Here is a 19,252-nt window from a genome sequence, read left to right on the forward strand (position 1 = left end):
AGATACTTTATATTATAATCCTTGTTTTCTATTATAGTTTTGTGCCTTACAAGTACTTTACCATCCAATAGAAAAAAATTGAAGATTCTTATTTCGTATGTAAAATATGCAGGATTTAGTTCAGTACGAGCTATTAGATTCAAAAGATATTCGGACGCCGATTATAGTCGGCACCCGTACACACAGTACGTCGCGCGGCCGCCGACTATAGTCGAGCGAAAGGGTTAAATATACATGTATGTGTATAACATTCGTATAAAGTTGTAATCATTGTCATCTCATTGTACTACCCCAGTATTCACATGTTTGAGAACACATACCACCTGTCCTAATACCGACTGGACTGAGCATAGCATTCGCCTGTATATTAGTACTATAATCAAATATTAATCCGTTTGCATGATTTGGAAAAGTAGAAGCCAGGAAAATTTTGTGCATGAGCTCGTGACACAAATTGGTTTAAAAATTAGGTTTGTCATCTGAGAGACATTTTGGTTGCGAGCTGTTTGGGTAATACTTCGTAAACTGAAGGCGCATAACGTCAATTTTAGTATTACGTTGAAATGCGTAAATGAAATGTACAAAATTAGCTATTTTCGAATGGAAGTTTGGCTCATAATCCAACTGCGGCGACTGGGAAACTCTCTCGGGTAACTGAAGTTATTCGCGTGGAGCATTTAAGAAAGGGTAGGACGTCGAATCGCGGCGGGCGCGTCGCGTTACTCGTTGGAAAACTTTCCGAAGCTAGCATGATTCCGCTTAGCTCCGGGCAATCTCGACGGCGTATACTTTGTTTGTTCCTAACTGAGCGTCTTTCTTGCCAGAGAGAAATTGCTGGAAATTGGACTCGTGCTCTCGCGAAATCTGTCGCTGGTTTACGACTGCTTAGGAAACTCGATACGTACCTGTACCAATTATCCGGAAACGGTGTTTCGTATACGAGGATCGCGCAGTTTTTCAATCGGGCAACCGAATTCGTCGCGGGGAATCGACATTTACGCGCAACCAGATCTCAGCTGACTCCACGCACGAGTTACCGAGTAAAACGCTTCCGCGTTGCCTCGCAGCATCGTTAAACCGACTTCGAAACTTCTTTAGCCGTTGATTTCCGAGCGAACGGCGAATAAACGTTGAGAATCGAATCGCGAGAACGCTCGCGCATCCACGTAACGCGGCACGTAGGAGAGATCCGCGTTGGCTGAAGAGAGAGGCTCGTTTAACCTCGGCCGGGCCCGAAGGAGAGACGAAGCAGGTTGTGAAAGGGTGGGCCGGGATCGGTGGTCTCTCCTCGTTGCTTCGTTGCTTGCCTTCGACGTTGGATACTGTGTACTCTTCGTATCCGAGTACCCACTCGAGTCTTGGCTCTGCCGGTCCTTTGGCCTTGGACGGAAAGCATTGACCTCGGCGTTCCACTCCGAGAGCACAACCGGTCACGTGGACCGCAGTCTACTACAAAATACGTTCTTGCTCGTTCGTTCTCCGTCTTCCTCTTTCCACGTTTCCCGTTCTCCGCCCTTCGTACCTTCGGCGGTCTTCCTCTTATCCGCGTCACTCTCTCCCTTTTCTCCTTGCCCGGATGCTTCTCGGTAACGTGGACACGCGGTAACGTATGTGCAGGCGTCTTCGGTTACGTAGGACTCTTACGTGAACCTGGAAACGTCACCGTCTCGTTCCTTCCCTCTGGCGAGGGTATCTCTATTTTTATGTCGGTCGATGATGCTTAACTATCTTCCCGGCAGCGGCGTATTTTTATTCGGCCGTCGTCACCGCGTTACGTAAAACAAGGGGCCGTCTCCACGGAAAGGTTACCAGGTTCTGGCACGTTAACTGCACGAGGGGACGGGTAACAACGCATTAAATTGCGCCGGCGAATTAAACGAAGTTACGATCGGCCGGGATCCTGTTTTCGAAATCGAGCGCGTTTACGTGCGTGAACGCACCGTTTCGGCCGGCGTTAACAGAGCCGCGCAGCGTAGCACACCGTAGGCGCGGTGGAGCTCGTGGCCGATGCTCCGTCAGTGGCGCAAAAAGCAATATTGATCTTATGCTAATTTTCCCGGTGAGTTATGAAGGGTTCGTGCCGAATAGGATAATTTATTCCTTTGTTAATGCCAACTTCTGTATAATGCACCCCTCCAGCCATTCGATTCGATGCGGGCAAATCAAATTCCCCGCAGAAAATATATCTGAAACATGCCGCGAGTTTGTGACGCGTTCGTTCTCGCTTTTAGCGCCTCTGTCCAGACCAGTCGTGCGTTCTTTATTCCGCTGCTCTGTCTCCGAGAAAGTATATGCATTCAGCGGGCGGACAAAGCCAGAAAAAGGCCTTGGAGTTTAGGTATGAAAATGTTTGCTCGTTCGCGGGAGACGGCTGTCGGACAGTTTTCCATTGTCAGGAACTGTGAGCGTCTTAACGCGCGCCATCGATCATGCTCCTGTCTTCGCTGTCCAGCGTATTGCTTTCAGTGAACTGTACACACCGTCTCTCGCGTCTCGGGACACCGACTGGGACGGAACATCGGGCGTAGTTCAAAGTTTCGCTCGGTTGAACGTGCATACAAGATACGGACGTACCGCTGCCGTTCCCTTGATTTGTATTTATGGCTCGTAATTCGCTGGTTCGATTATGGTTTACGAGCTCTTACCCAGTACCGTGCTCCGTTGTTGAATAATTCGGATTATCCGGTTCGATAATCAAATGATAGTAAAACTGTCGAGCCCCGAAAGAACTAACGATTCCATCCGTTGTTCACGCGTGGGCGTCGCATGAGAAAACGAGCTCATTGTCACTTTGTCGAAGCTAATCAAGTATTTTGTCGTATCGCGATGCCGAGAGGGTAGGAATTCAGGCGGCGGTACGGCCGTGATTAGGGAGCTACAGACGAGGGATTTGAGGTCGGAGAATTTGTAGTACAAATACGACATGTGGACCGGGCAACCGACCGGTCAGCCGTACGACCGAAACGACCGGTCTATACGTATATAACGACCGGCGTACACGGGCTGGGTCGCATCAAGCGCGCGTAACACGGCTATGGTCTCCTCGTTACAGCTGCACAACTACCAAATTGCATTACTGCAACCGAGGAATCTCTACTCCCGGAGTCTCTGACAGACTCCCGAGGGGATTTCTAAGGTTCTACCTTCTTGTGTCTCCATGGCGCGTACACGTTTCCTGGCCTCAAAGGAGGCGGACCTTAGATTAAGTTCATGTTTCAGGAATCACCCGAGAATCATGAAAATTATTACATTAATCCTTTTAGTACCGGCGAAAAGAACTTACCTAACAATAAGCGAAGAATACCGGGCCGAATCGGCGAATTTGCAGAGGTTTGCGAAAATGCTTGTAAAAACGAAAGTAGAAGTGATATTTACAAAATATAAAAAGCAGCATATTCGGAAATAACGGGAGAATAAAACGTTACGAATTGTGTTTCATTATTTATTGAAAATTTGAACGACGATATATCGTCGTTCGGTACTAAAAGGGTTAAGACATCCGCGAACGACTTACAATCGTCGAAATCACAAAAAATCTGCCCATTTTCGAAATGTATGATGCCCAATAAGAAAAACTTACGAATACTTAGAGTTTACAGTAATGTGATGAAAAAAAGGCGAATTCGAGCCTGAAATCTGAATTGCGAAGAACGAAATGGCGTATTCAAAGTGATGGTTTGAACCGAACTTAAGTCGTGCTAAGCTTCCTCTCCGCAGGTCCGCGCCTTTTATATTTTAATTCGTAAGCTTCTAATCGGAAGTTCATCCTGCTGCTCCTCCGGCGCGCGGGGGTGGTAAATGTTCCTCGGGAAAGATCAACTCTAGGTAATATCGAAGGGGTAGGTGCTGTTGAGCGCACGTGTTCCCAGATTGTTAAGGCAGGCGGCGGTGGCTCGAATACTGTTTGTTTGCTTATTCCTCCAAAGTAAACGATGCTCGAAGTGTGCTGCGTATACGTTGTTTCTCTATCTCCCCACAAATAACACGCGGAAAGTCAGGTGCTCCGGCGTGCGCCGAATGTAGATTCCGTCCCGTGTCGCGCGACTCGTCGCTTCTACAGTGTCGAATGTCTCGTTTATGCTTCCGGTAGTTACAGTTTCGAGCACACACTTCACGGAACGAACTAATGAAGTAAAACACGACAAATTGTACGAACGTAATTTCGCGTGTCTCTACAGTTTGTTTGCACCGCCAAGATCGAAGTTCCGCGAGAGGATATGGAGTAGATATACCATTTGCACTTATTATGATTTATTATTATTATTATATTTACTTATTATTACATATCAAATATTCTCGTGTTAGTTTCATTAAATTTAACAATTCTGCAAAAGCGTGGTGTACTGGCCTCGTCCATTTCTTCTTACTGCCTCATTATTTTATTTTAATTAAGAAACTAGATCCTTATATTTTTAAAAATAATGTTTAACAGACGAATGGTAAAAGGAAGTCAGTAATTATTGTATTTTGTAAGAGCGCGAACTAAGTTTTTCACGTATTTATTTCATATATCATGTATTGCTAAGGATTATGCAGGAATATTAACGACAGAATTCTAAATAATTTCAAAATTCGACAATGATAAAAAATGGTGCACCGAGATTAACATGAAAACCAAAATGCATTATTTATTTACTACCAAGAATATATCTGCTAGAAATATTATAATTCGTAGAAAGTACGTTTTTAAAGTGCTTCTTTTATGGCCCGAGACGAAAGGACTCGCGAAACATAAGCGAACAGCAGCTGAACATCTACCTGTTGTAATAGCATCAGATAAATGGATGGAAATAATACAGGGCAAAGGAAAACAAAGGAAAGAAGAGGGGAAAAGAATGAAAAAAAGAAAGCCGACAAACAGAATTAAAGGAAAATAAAAGAATTAGAGCACAACAATAAAAAAACGCCAAAAATTAAAATCTTTTATCGCAGATAAAAGTAAAAGAAATATTGAACGGTTTATTAAAGTGTTTAGAAAGAAAGAGAGAATTAATGTCTCGATTAATATGTTATATTTGAGACTGTATTGGTATATTCTTGGTTTCTTTATACTTTTTTACCAGTTTATGCTACGAAGACTGCTAAAATGGCCAGGAATGGTACATCTGCCTTACCAAATAACCGAGTACTGTTTCTTGTCAAATCACCGAAAGTATTCTTTATTAGCTGGATTGATTATGCGGACGGAACTCCGAAACTTCTCTCCCCGGTTTCCAAACAGTATTTTACCACGGGGTTGCAAGGGTCGTAACCTAAATTCGTAAATCGTTAAACTACGTCAGAACCCACGAAATTTGATGTTCTCCACGGCATCGTCTGTGAGGGCAACTCTCTGCATTCCCGTACGTTCTGATACAGAACTCCCATAAATGTACGGACGCTGCATGCGAGCGGAATATCCACGCGTCAGTTACAGTTGTACCGAGTATTTTATTCTTCGCGAGAAGCGTAGGGAGATTAGAATCGGATCAACGGGCGTAGGCGAGTTATTAGGATTTTTTTTTTTTTTGGGGACGTGAATTTGATACGGCAAGCGTTCTCGGTGATCGCTGCTGAATGCAGAAAGGTTCGGGGCAATGGAATCATTAATCCGACGATAAACACATCCGTGGCGGCCGGAGTTCCACTGTTTGCGTAACAACAATAACGCCGCAAAACGTTGTGCATCTGGCTGCAGAGATACGCCGGCTGCGCCGGGTCACGTACGTCATTATTGCGCGGTCGATGCAACAAATTTTTTGGCGGGTCAGCTCAATAAAGTTCGGCTGTTTTTAAATGTACGCGCAGCACGAACGAACGGGGCCAATGGGGAGTCGATGGCTTATCTCAAATAAAATGCAGAGCTCGATATGATTGAATATCTCGCAGGAACGACCCGTCGCCCGTATTTTGATTTCGTTTTACGATCGGCCTCGTCTCGCGTATCCCTACCGAATCCACGTTTGTATGTGCGCGTACGTCGATTCCGTCGAAACGTTCCGCGCTGTTTTATTTGAAAAACGGATCAAAATGATATGTGCGAACGTCGAGTGTCCCTTTTATATGCGGACCGGGTAACCGCCGAGGGAGACGGATAATTCGGTCCTTGTGTCTATTAGTCCGGACAACTATCCGTGGGATTCGTAATCTAGTTTCTAGTTTACCTTCGATCGAAGCCACGATCCGCGGTCGTGAAGGCGCCGGGTACATAGGTAACCGGCGAGTTGCAGTTGCGGCAAAGTTCGAAATGCCATCTGTTCTGCGGGCCGTCATTGCATATAGACACGTAGTGATGGAGTAGAATTCGGAATTTCGTTGAAAATCCCTCTCATACATTAGTACGACGGTCGCGTTCTCTATTTTTAATCCTACAATTTCCGGGGGATGATCACGCGCTAATTTCAACGTATGTACGCGTCGGGCATTTTTTTTTTCTCTCTCTCTCTCGAATTATGACCTCGTGTCGAAAGAACGGTGCGATTGTTGCGTTATGAAGTTTGATTAAAATCACGTTAATTGCGGGGGTGGTGAGGGGGGGGGGGCATTAACGGGAACAGCCGCGAATCGTGAGACAAAGTAGAACGCTAAATAGTCTCGTCGCGTCTACGTTAAGTGATTAGAAACAGAGAGAAGGTTCAGCGAACAAAGCACACGTTTCACGCCGAGAAAGCCGCAACGGCGAAACTTTGCTGCATGTTACGCGTGGTAAATTGCCTTCATAACCCGGTACAATGCGCCATTATCTAGTTTACAATGGATACGACTGAAGTTTCTGATTTCATTTACCAGTTTTCGCCGAGGGTAGCTGGTTATGTTTCGTCTTCGAATCGCTCCATCGTCTGCAGATATTTAAACTTCGTAACCGCCGAGAGTCGTTCCATTTGGCTCGCAAAAAATATTGTTTCCCTTCTTATAATGGGTACCAGGCCGCGGCGTCGGCATTAAAGAGTAATATTCCGATAGACAGTAGTTAGCGTGAGTTACATTTTTCGCGATACCGGCAGATGTAATCGTTTGTTTCATGTCTTGAAAGGATTGGTATATTTAGTAATAATACGTTTGCGATATACGTATATGCATTCTATATACAGGGTGTCCCAAAAAAAGTTAGAGCCGAAAAGGATTTTCTCTAATTTTGTCTCTTCCAGTATTACACATGCTTTGAAATCTAAATTTCTATCTTATATGCTTTTCTTGTACCTTTCCCAGTTTCTCTCTCTTTCTCTCTCTTTTCATTCCTAGTTACCGGGAGATGCATAATCGTAGAAACGGAGCGGCGTAATTATCGACCGGGCGGGACATTTTTCCGTCACGCGTACGAATCCGGAAATCGAATGAATCGTCTCTCTCCACGGTCATCGTCCCTCGGACCTTCCAACGCATAACGATAGTCAATTCAATTTGAATCGCGGCCAAGCTCGACAGGACAGTTAATTTCGCACGAATGACGTCCCGGTTTTGTGAATTTGCACCGCGATTCATTCAACCGGATCGTATAGATTGTTCAACCCGGCTCTTCCCGCGTTTTCCCCGCGTTTATAGGAAATCGGTGCAGTCGATCGACCCGTGAGTTCCACGCGAATAAAACTCTGCCTAACGACGCGGGGACAAACGAGGCTCCTCGGACCCGCCGCTCCGACAAGTGCCAAATTCTTCTGTTTTTCCCACCGTTTCTGGTGGTCACCGCTTCCGCGCTCGCCTCTGTTTCTCCTCGTCTCGCTTGTTCGCGACGCGCGCGTTGATTCATAGTCGCTGTCGTTTGAGGACAGAGCTGCGGGACATCGATCTAAAAGAATGGCTCGTTCCTTCCTCCCCCGCGCTGGCTAATTCCGTTAATAAAGCGCCGCGTAGATACACTCGTCCCTGTCCGACGAATTTATTTCGCGCCGCGCCGGTCTAAATAACTCGAAACCGAGAATCTTGCAATTAACGGTATTTCGGCTGGCTCGATGATGGATCGGGTTATGGTTACGCTATAACGAAATCAATGTAACGCTTCGACAGGCATCGCATACGAATAGCTCTCGCGGATATCGACAGTTCCGTCATTGTAATGAGAAGAGTTCGTTTGGATAGAGAAGTGCGCGCCGTCGCCCCGCGGTCGCGTCGGTCTGCTCCCGATAACTATTTGAATTTATAATGATCGGTAGTAGTATTTCAAAGAGTTGTCATTCAGGTGGTATTCAGAGGTAAGCCGCAGATTGAAGAGACTAAAGGAGCTGAATTAATCAATAGACGTTGCGACGTGCGCCGACCGACGGGGCTGCGGGGGAGGCGGCCCGGAATAAAATGTCAGACGTAAAATCACGTCGGTTGAAACTTCCGCGCTGTTTACCGGCTTCCCAAAAACGGAGGACAATGGGATTATTCCTGCTGCGGTAAATGCTTTATTCTCGCTCATCCCCGTGCGGTGATATCCTCGTCAGGATGCGCGTTCGGATAATAAACGAAGACGAATCGCTCCGGGTAATGGAAGAATCAAATAAAGCAGCTGTCACTTCGCGGATTCAAGATTGAACCGCTTATTAACCGGCTCATCCTGAATTATGCCGTTGAAGATGATTATAGATCGATGGGATATCTGTTCTTTTTTTATTTACAAAGGGTTTACGGTTAGATTTAAACGGGATCGTGATAGGTGGAAAGGTGCGAGCCGGGTGCTATCCCGGGAGAAATATTAAGAAATTTGTTCCGGGCGACGTTGCTTTTTTTTCCCATGGTCCATATCACGTTCGCTGTTATGAATTGCTTACCGCGCCGGGGTAAGAATGGGTGTAGTACGCCGAGTTGCTATTCCGGTGATTATCATGATTATAGAGATACGTTTATGGTCGTTTGCCAAGAGAAATGGTAGCACCAGCGGAGGAAAATGATGCGCCGCGGGTTCTTATTGCGGGAAACTATGGTAATCCGGCAAAGTGTGAAAAGTTCCGCGAACGATTATTCAGAGGTGGCGGGAGGAAAGTCGTTTGCTGATGCTCTATGGAGATTAGATCGGGGAGTAAAATTCTTTTAGCTAATTAGCGATACCTTGCGAGGTTGCACCCTTTCAGACGGATAATCCTCTGTGCATCGAGAATCAAACGGGATTAAGTATGAGTCTTTACATAGAAACAATGACTGAAATTTTAATAGATGTTAGACGTAGCATGCTTCATCGCGGCTACGTCCGCATTAATTATTAGACTGCAGACTTTATGCATTTATACAAAAGGTTATGAATAGAAAATTCATTCAGTGCTCAGTGACACAAAATATCAAATGAGAAATGGATATGATTTTTAAAGTAAAAGAGAAATTCTCATGTAGGTTCGATTTTCTGTATTGGTATTACGAATGGTTTATTTCGTTTAACGATTCAAAATTTATAGAATCGTTATCACGTTTTTTAAACTTTTGATAAAACTCGTAGAACCTTAATAGGAGTGTTATATAAAATTAGTCGATTCTATTAATTTTTCAAAGTCACGATTTAATTAATTAATGGGAAACTCGATTTGCTACCATATCGTTAATTTGAGTGACACTCTGAGATAAATCCTAATAAACGTAATTGAAGGTATATCGACAGATCGCGTGAAAGCGGGCGGCGCATGAAATTAAGCATGAAACCCATGCGAGAGATAGGTTTCTATTAATTTCGGTTCAGGATTTCTAAGTATTTACGCACGGTCCTTTTGTAGCCGGTGTTCGCATTGTCACGGTTGGCAGTTCGCGCGGAGTGGCCAACCATGGCGTTACCACGGTTGAATAGCGAGCAGGGATCGAGCGATCTCGCACGCTCGATGGAGTCGCATAAATTAGAAGCGTTAATATGCGTTAGGGCAATATCATCCTGGTTATTCCCCAAGGGAATATCGAAGCCGGCTCTTGTTCGAGCACGGCGGGTATTCTGTTTCTCGTCGTATCGCGATTTTCCCGAAATTTGATTCATCGAATCCCTAAAACTCGTTAATTACACTCAATGCAAATAGAAACAATTAACGAAAGCTTGCGGTATAATTCAATTATCGGTTCCCAGTGCATTTGCCCATTTTTCCTAACCGTCCCCAGATTTTCCGAACGCAAACTGATATCTGTAAATAATCGAATATCCAGTTTATTAATGACGTGAGATAACGAATTCGTAATATCGCAAATCTCGCGGAACGAAGTATTAGATATGTGGCGCGCGTGTGTACGGCGTGATCGATACGAGGTAAACTTATTACGTCCCGTTGGAGACGGCCTTAACGAGTTAACGACGGTCCGCGTTCACCTCGTCCATTCGGCGCAATCGATTCACCGGTAGTCGCATTACCGTGGGAAGAAAAATAATTTACGGATTAATGTGTATGCATAATAAAAGCGGTGTCACCGGCGGATTTTGATTACGGCGGTCTCGGTCTCGGCGCGCGCCGCCGATTGGCCGAGCGGCAAGCGGCGACGGCGGTGATTGGCCGCCGCGCGGAGGTGCGTTCGATAGCCCGGCTCGAACCCCCAGTACCCGGCAGAGCCTCGAACGGGAAACTGCTTCGTTTACGTGTCGCTACTTTCGAAGCTCCGAAGCTCGTCCGGCGGACCGCGTGCCAACTTGACTGTTCGCCTGCCGACGACGTCCTCTCACCCTTTACGAGTCGCGATAACTACGTTCTCACGCGGAACAACGCGGACTCGTTCGATAGATTGGTTTCGTTTAAAACCGAGAGAACCCGCGAGTCTCGCGACTTATTCTTTTTCCTCGCCTGATTCCGGAGTCAAGTCGAACGCGGCGCGGTACCGCGAGCCTCTCGACCGCCGCCGGGTGTCGTTACGTGCTTTTATTGTGACTGAACCCTTTTGTGTTCCGCGAGACCCTCGTTTATCCAGTGCCCTTTTGTTGCTTTTTGAGGATTTTTCATCTGCATCCTGCGGGACCGGACTGGTACGTTGGGGGATCGTCATTTCTGGTGAGTCTTTAATTAAACACTTCCTGCTTCTTACACCCATTAAGCGTTCGTCATTTAACGAGCGTATCGCTCGCTCGCTTCAAATAATTCGTGAACGAGTAATAAATTGAATAAAAAAAAAAGGTTCCTTTGTTGCGTACGCCGCGAATTGCGTCGCGTCATCACAACATTCGGAGTCGAAAGCGCTGGTCATTGAAAAACGTAGTACATCGACCTTTGATATCATTACAAGAAGCTTGTTACTGTAAGAGTAAACACGAAGGTCGAATGTTCCGCGTACCTATCTTGCCTAGCCAGTTATATAATGTACGCGTTCACCGAGAGGCAAATATACATTCGCCGAAAATCGGTCGAGGTTTCGGTACGATTTAAAATCCGGCGCTCAAAGAAACCCGTAAATATTTGCTAACGTCGAAAGCGTTTCACTCGAGACGTTACTCGGCGTCGCCGTTTCCCCGTTGACATTTGTCATGCCTCCGTCCAATATTTGACTTTTCGCGGCTACCGTGATCCCACCTACGAAGCTTTTTCGATTGAATTCGCACGATCAAATTCGTTACCCCTGCGTAATTAAATAAAGAGGTAGCTAATCATGGTTTCAAATTGTATAAAGAAGAATAAATCGAAGTACAATATTTTTATGACGGTCACATAAATGATTATTCTCTTGATTATATATTATAACAGATTAATTTAATCAATATAAGTTTGCTTGTATAAATGGTAAAATTATATACTTGCTAAATGCTGATTCGACAATATGCGAATTATAACGCATATAATTGCGCATAGAAACGAGTCTCAGAAGGAGAGGATACAAAAATACTCGTATAATTCGATAAATCAATGAATGCACATCAAAATTTAAATGCCCTGTCTTTAAATAAAAATCGTGACGAACTTCTCGGACAACCTAATATAAAATGTATTCTTATAAGAATCGCGGAAGGATTATTCTCCTGCTAACGTAGTTGATACTGTACGTATCGTTGGAAACGCGCTGGTTCGACTCGTAGAATATCGCACATTCCCTGCCGGTTCATCGAACCTTGCCCTCGTCTTGGGCTCGTACTACAACCATTCTACTATCCGTTTTCACCCGTTCGGTTCCCGTGATTCGAACCGTGTAGAGATCGGCGAGGGGCGAGGATTCTGCGAATTTCGGGGGAAAAATAAGTCACCGCGATAGCTGGCGAACCATCCGTCTCCCTTTCTCTCGCGAAGAGGAACACGCCTCGGCGAGGGTGGAAATCCTCTCGTCTACCCTCGCCGTTTATACATACTCCTGCACCCGGTGCACCCGGCGTCGTATAAATATTTACGTACACGCGACGACTTCTGCTACCCTCCGTGCGGCAAAAGGATTACCGCGGACGCCTTCGGAGGGCAAAAAAAAAAATTGGATCTCGCGAGGGTGTTATAAGAAGCTTGTAGCGGGTATCGATACTCTATAGGAATTGTCTTGCCGAAAAAATGTTCACGAAATCCCGGAGTTTTCACATAAATTGTACGGATAGGTACGTGCGTCGTATAATAAATCTATTTTCACATCTTCCGCGAGGGAAATCCGTAGATAAAAACGGTGTACGCCTGTCTTTCTCGCGTGTTTCGCCCCATCGCATTGCCACGGAATATTTATAGAATATTACTAGATCTGCAATATGTAGATAACCGCACGCCGATATTGGTTTTACGTTCGTGGATCCCCCGCGCACATGTATTTGTTTCGAATGCGGAGGTAGTCGCCGGGTATCGAGCGGCGCCGGTGGATATATAAATATGTAGCATCGGGCACGATCAACTTTTAAGAGCTCAACCGAGAGAGAAAAGACAGGGGGAGTAGGAGGAGAAGGACGAGGAGTAGGGTAAATTATTTTTTAACGAGACGAAAATTCTTTCGCAACGGATCCGGCATTGTTCCTGGTCGCGGGGAAGGCGGCGCGTGACGTTGGAAAATAAAAAAGCAAACACTGCCCCGGAGTGAAGCATTTTTCTTCTTTCCTTTTTACGAGCGTGCACGCTATCGCGGGCAGACTTGCACGCGAGAAAGACGAAAATCTTTTCTACTCCCCTGCCCGCCCCGATCGTATCTGCGCTCCGGCGGCGTTACGTGTGCGTGTCTGCTCTTTACGTTCCGGCGGAATCGCTGGAGAGACATTTTGCAAAAATTTGACGGAAAATTAAATGGGAGTGCGGCAGGTATAACTGCAGACGTTCGAAACAGAATCCACCGGAACGAGACTCGTTTCTTTTGCCGCGCGTGTCTCTCGGCAGTCGGTAGAATCCACTTTAATTCCCGAGCCCGTAACGGTGAACAATTAAGAGAGCAGAATTTTCTGTGCTCTTCGCGAAAGTTTATTATTCGCGGGAACGATATAACGGTAAAAGGGGAACGCGTTATTACGGAGGCGCCGGTTGGCCACGGGGGAACGGAAGGGGAATTACTTTGTAGTGGGCAGGCGTCCGGAAAAGCGGAATTCGTTAAAGTCCCTTTTCGTTGTGCAACAGGAAACTCGGATTACATCTTATTACACGTGAGAACCCTGTTGCCGTATTATCTTTCCCTTCGTATATCCGCGAGACGCGATAAATCGCGTGCTTCTGCATAATACGTGAGAAACCGAGGGGAGTTCACGTTCGCTCCTCCTTTTTTCTTCGTTTCTTTTTACGCGTGATTCGCGTGACCGTTTTATTCTTCACGAATTTACAATTCAAATCGTTTTAAATTCTCCGTGAACGAACGGTCGTCATAGGTTCCTACGGAAATTTTCATTCCGTTCGACGCGCGTCGCTTCGGTTTTGTATCGATTGACGATCGGCGACGGTGGAAAACGTGCAAAGGGTTCGGAACCGGCAGCGTAGCCCTCGAGGAGGCTACGAGAGGTGACTAGAGTGCTCCCTGAAGTGGCTCAAGCACCGGCGCGAACAGGACTCGAAGAACTTGCGGGGAACCTAATTCGAGGACGTACGTACCGATAGTAGAGACAAGGGCCTCATGCATATTCAGCGTATTTGTGGTCAGAACAGGCTGGTAACTCATTGTACCTACTGGAAAGCACCGGCGTTTGCCTTACCTTGACGCGAAGGGTAGGAACAGGGGGTATGGAAATTGGCGCGAGGGTTCGTTACTTGAAAGCCGGCGCGACAGGTGAAAGGGCTGTCCGTCTTGTGCCGCGACCCTCTTCCTCTCTCAGCGCACCTGCCCGATTTAATGACTTCGCTCTAAATTGAAATGGCCTTGGGGCTCGTTCACCAAGTAAACTCATTCACACACTTTAATTCAATTGTAAACCGCAGTATCGAAACTGGCTGCGTCCATCTCAAGCACTATTCAGCACGACGTTTATAAAGTACAATGCTAATCACTTGGATAGACTCCAATAGCTCATATTATTTTTTTGTAGGAAATTCAATGCAATATAAGTGAAATAGTACAGGTTTATTGTTTCCCTTATGGGGTTACAAGACACTAACTGGCTCTGACCGGTTAACTAATTAGCTCTTATAATTAACACGTTCCGTGCCAAGCCATTTTTGCCTGACTTGTCGTTCAGGCCATTTGATATTTTGATTAAAGATGCACCATTAAATGTAATTATTAATTATTGTATATATAACAATTAAATAAACTTATGTGTTTTGTTCTTTACTGCATCTTGTATAATGCTTCATTTTTTAGGTAGAAATATAGTTTACAGAATTATATTTGTAATAAAATATATGTTTTCAGCGCATTAAATAAATATGACTGCGTGTACCACCGGTGGTACACGTGGCCTGACGATCAAGTTTACCGTGTACCACCGGTGGTACACGTGGCACGGAACGTGTTAACTTACAATTATCTTCACTCACTACTCTTATATATTATCTTACAAAAGTAAAAATGATATCGCATAAACATTCGTAGTGACTTCACTTGCTGCAACGAACGTAATCTAGGATTACTACCTTTTGTATATACATTAAAGTAAAAGTTCGAATAGGGCGCGGTAATTAGGTAATTAGGCAATTAGGTACAAACGGTGTACGGCGCTGATAGCGAGATGTACATTACGGTCAGAGATATATAAGGCGTACGCAGGATGTACAAGGGGCTGGAGGAAGTGCTACCGAAGTACGCAGTCCCGATACACGCCGTTACGATATACGCAGCCATTGTTAACGAGTATTAAAATAAGGTGTAAGATTACGCATCCGAATTACACTACGTTCCGGATCTCCATCGATCCTTCGCTTTCCCGCGAAACATCACACTACCTTTTGTATAGTATAATGTCGATTGCCCCCCTCGACGGCGTCTCGCGAGCGCAGCATCTTGATTCTTCGTTTTTAAAGATATTGAGACGTTATCGTTTTATTACTTATATCCCTCCCCACCCGCGTACGCGTGAAGCTCAGGCTTTTATCTTCTCCCTGACTCGCGACTTCCACGGTATATCCTGACCTCTGACACAACTGGATATAACCGACTGTTTCTTTCAACGACGAACGCATGCGCCCGCTTCCCCCTAGCAGTTTCGAGTTAAGAACATGTTTATCTCGTTTGTAACTAATGGTATACGCGTCAACGAGAATTAAGCGCCCCCGCCGGAGAATGATTTCCACTTTATTGTGAAGGATACGCTTGTCAGCTAATGTTATGGCTAGCAGACGAGAACGAAAAACAGTAGTTGCCGCGTGAAAAATCGTAGTAAGGGTCGACCTGTTATTTTTATCGGACGGATTGAGGAAAGGGCGACGGAGTTTTCGAAGATCGGTGCTCGCTCGTCGGATGAAAGCTCGGCAGGATTTACATATCAATGGGAAATATTTATCGGCGACTCGTCCTCGGAGAAAGGAAAAGGGAAAGAGTGTACCGTCGCGAGTGAGAGTCTTGTTACAGCCGCGAGGATCCGAGCGAACATCTCTCGTTATTTTCAGGATCATTTCATATTTCAAAACGTTCCTCTCTTTGAAAAATAGTTCGACGGACCGTCTTTCCCCGTCCGCGTTTTCTACACGGCAAGAGTAAACCATCGGCTTCGATCAAGGATTCCGTCAAAGGAACGCGTTCCCGACGGGCTTCCGCGTGTTTCTCCTTTGTCTTCGTCGAAAAACACATCGACGTATACGGATTTCGTATTCCACCTCCACCGGGTGGTTCCGCGTTATTTGAAAGAGGGGCCTCGCCACCGAAAATTCTCCGGTTACCTTCGGGAACCCTTCGGCTTCGCTTTGCATATGTTCCGTCGTCGTGGATAATGCACGTGGCTGTCGGACCGCTATTTCCTTCGACCAACGACAATTTTGCACATTGCAGTCACGTAAAGTCTGCTCCCTTTACCCACCGCGCCGCGCCGCGCCGTTTCCTCGCTCCCCTTACCTGATTTTGGATTCTCCGCCGCCTCCCCGAGGTCAAAATATTATTCGCTTCCCTCCCGACACAATCTTGGAATCGTTTTCTGTTGCCCCGCCAACCATCGGTTTCCGCGAGGTGTATGATCACGATTTTTCGGTGGAACGTCGTAAAACCTGGAATTTGAATAATCGTGTTTCTGCGAAACTTTTGCCAGACTTACAATTTTTGTAGTTCTCTACAAGAAGTTCGGTTCTTTATAGTTTACGATCGAAATGCCGGATGTAGGATAAATGTACCACTTTGATAATTTCTTGTACCATACAGTAACGTATAAGTTGCAAAAAAATAGGTATGAAGCGAAGATTATGGCCGGTATTCAGAGTGGTTAATTATATTTAAGATCGCATAGAGATAAAAAAATAAAAAAACTGATCAAGTCTTCTTTCGTTCAAATCAAGTTTTGATTTTTTACAATGGTTAGTAAAACTTTTATTTTGTTTGTTCTTTTTTGTTTTTAATCAATCCTTAACTTAAACTTAAAAAACCTTAACTTAAAAATTGATCCTTAGTCTCGAATAACACTTAAATTAAAATGAGTCTCTTATTCTCGGACAAACTTTTGTGCGAAATGGGACTCTTATATTCGAACAGACGGAGATATTATTGTATCATAATAAATAAGATACTGGTCACAAAAGGTGCAGTGGCCCACAAATGGTACATCTACCCTAACTAAAGTATTTCACCTATAACAACATTCGCAGTTTTCATTTCGTTCTGCGAGGCAAATTGAATTTTCGGTACGTGACTCGCCGGTGCGTGAAACTCGTCGGACCTCGGGGTTCCTCGCGTCGCGCACATACAGTTGATTTCTTGCGAGGAGACGGAAAAGCAGAGACGCGTGGGTGGCGTGTGGCGGGACGCGGAGAGACGGTCGCATTGATTCTCCGCCGAAGGCCGTGGAATCTATGCACAGGGGGTGGTTTTTTTTTCTCCAGCCTTCTCTGTCTTCTCGCAAGAGTCTCTGTCGTTCGATAATGGAGGCACGAATCGAGATACCTTCTGCCTACTCGATTATATCGTGCACACATAATGCGCGTAAATATTTGCGCCGGTGCACGTGCGTGCGTGTACACCCGCGCACGCGTTCTTGCGGTGTGTGCGTAGCTGCGTTCGTGTAATATTCGCGCAAGTAAGGAGTACCGTATATACCAAGCACTGAAACACGGTAGAGGAAGTTCGAGCTAGGTACGTACGCGTATGTACAGAGAGAAGGCACTTTGCGTGATTGGCCGAGCTGCGGGAAGAATGACACGTCTTAACCTTCCCTCGTTCGATTCTTCGCGGTAACTCGTCGATGCTGACCGGGAAAAAGTTTCCAACCTCCGCGAAGTGGAAACCCGGGCGACTCGTTTACTTCGCGGCGTACTCGCGTCGGATAATAATAAAGTTCCTTAAGAGACGATTCCCGTAGGATCTTTGCAACGTGCGCGTTATATTCCGCCACTGTTGGCTTTTCATGAATATGATTTAGCTGTATATCTTCGCGGCGGAATTGCCTCGATGAATTAATCACACGCTGCAGGGCTGCGGTTTAAATTTTGTAGAACCTCGCGAGCGTAAGACGGGAGCGGATCGCGCGATATTATTGCTACAGTGATTGCAAGCTCGGGATAATCGAAGAACCTGTATTCGCTCGGAAATTATTACGACTTCGACTCTGTAAATTATTCTTCGGAAACTATGTACCAGATATTCGTCGGAGGGACCGCAGTATTTTATTCCCCGCGAACCCCATCCCGGGCAGCACTTTTCCCGATTAAAAGGAGCCAATGTCTGTTTCCTTCTGTTTCCTCTCTTTTTACGCGGTAGATTTTCGATCCAAGGGATTCCTTCACATTTATCGGGAAACGATGCGATGCCGGGTTGGGCGGTGAGTAATTTGGTTAGGTGAAGTATCTTCCTCGGGCAATATTGGAAAGTATGCGGCGGTGGCGTATCAACCGGCGCGTTTTGCCTTTTACCATGCGAACTCGACGACGGCACTCTTTCCGATTGAGGGATATTTCAATGGTTTATGGCCCCTCTGCCGCGTTCATTCCCGATGAATATTAATCCTCGTTAAACTGATTTTTAGTCCGCGCGGCGAGGTGTCGTCCGACGGAATCCCTCCGCATTTTTAATCGCCGGTCGGAATTCTAATTATTCCGGGCGACTGCTCGCCCAGCGATATTCGCCTATTGTTTCGGAAATTAAAAGAGATCGGTTCCGAGGTGACGTCTGGCCCTCGGATCGATGACAGGTACCGGAAGGGAGAAGAAATAGGGCAAGAAGGGTTTACGGGTAGGGTAGGTAAAATTGCCTCGGCGAGGAAATATTCCCTCGGCTGCGTTCGTCGCATTCCGCGAGGATCATTACGTCAAATAACAGAAATCTTTCGAGTCCTTCCCATTCATCGTTTCCCTCCCTCGACCTCGGCGATCCTTCCTTTTATGTATCGTCCTTCCGTCTCACGGCGCCTCACTCCTTTGCACCTTGCTTTTGTTAGGCTTCTACAGAATCCTTATGAAAACGTTTGTACAAATTCCAGCTGTATAGAAGCACACGGCTTCGTCATGTCTGTCTATTGGCGTATATTTCTCATACTTAATCGTCAATTACAGTAATCTTCGATTGTGACCACCGAACGGGACAGGGCTTGGCTGGATTTTCTAGAATTGCTTATTGTTCGAGCGAGTGTTGACTGTACGAGCAGGACAATTGATAGGGAAGAAGAATAAACATAAATAAAATTCGATGCTAGTAAAAATGTTTTAACTAAAAAATGTAGATACTGCTATTAGTCTTATAGAATTTTTTCGTAACTTCAATATTTTCTGAGTAATCGTCATGAGTATAAAACTGAGTACTCAGTATAAGATTTCTTACGTTAGACACAGTACCATTTTATTATAAATAATTGATTTTATCGTTAATTATTGATCCTAGCAAAAAATGTTTTAAA

The 19,252-nt window shown here is 45.4% G+C and overlaps 1 protein-coding gene across 1 annotated transcript in view; it reads left to right on the plus strand.

Moving 5' to 3' along the window:
* FIG4 (polyphosphoinositide phosphatase FIG4) overlaps positions 1-10,888 on the plus strand; it is a 26,800-nt gene extending 15,912 nt beyond the window's left edge. Inside the window, exon 14 of the transcript XR_003389065.1 lies at positions 10,850-10,888. The gene's annotated coding sequence lies outside the window, so the exon portion shown is untranslated. The remainder of the gene's footprint in view (positions 1-10,849) is intronic.
* The last annotated feature ends 8,364 nt before the right edge of the window (positions 10,889-19,252 follow it).

The sequence above is a fragment of the Ceratina calcarata genome, unplaced genomic scaffold (assembly GCF_001652005.2).
Source record: "Ceratina calcarata isolate Rehan_Ccalc_2016 unplaced genomic scaffold, ASM165200v1 scaffold301.2, whole genome shotgun sequence".
In the NCBI taxonomy this organism is placed as follows: domain Eukaryota; kingdom Metazoa; phylum Arthropoda; class Insecta; order Hymenoptera; family Apidae; genus Ceratina; species Ceratina calcarata.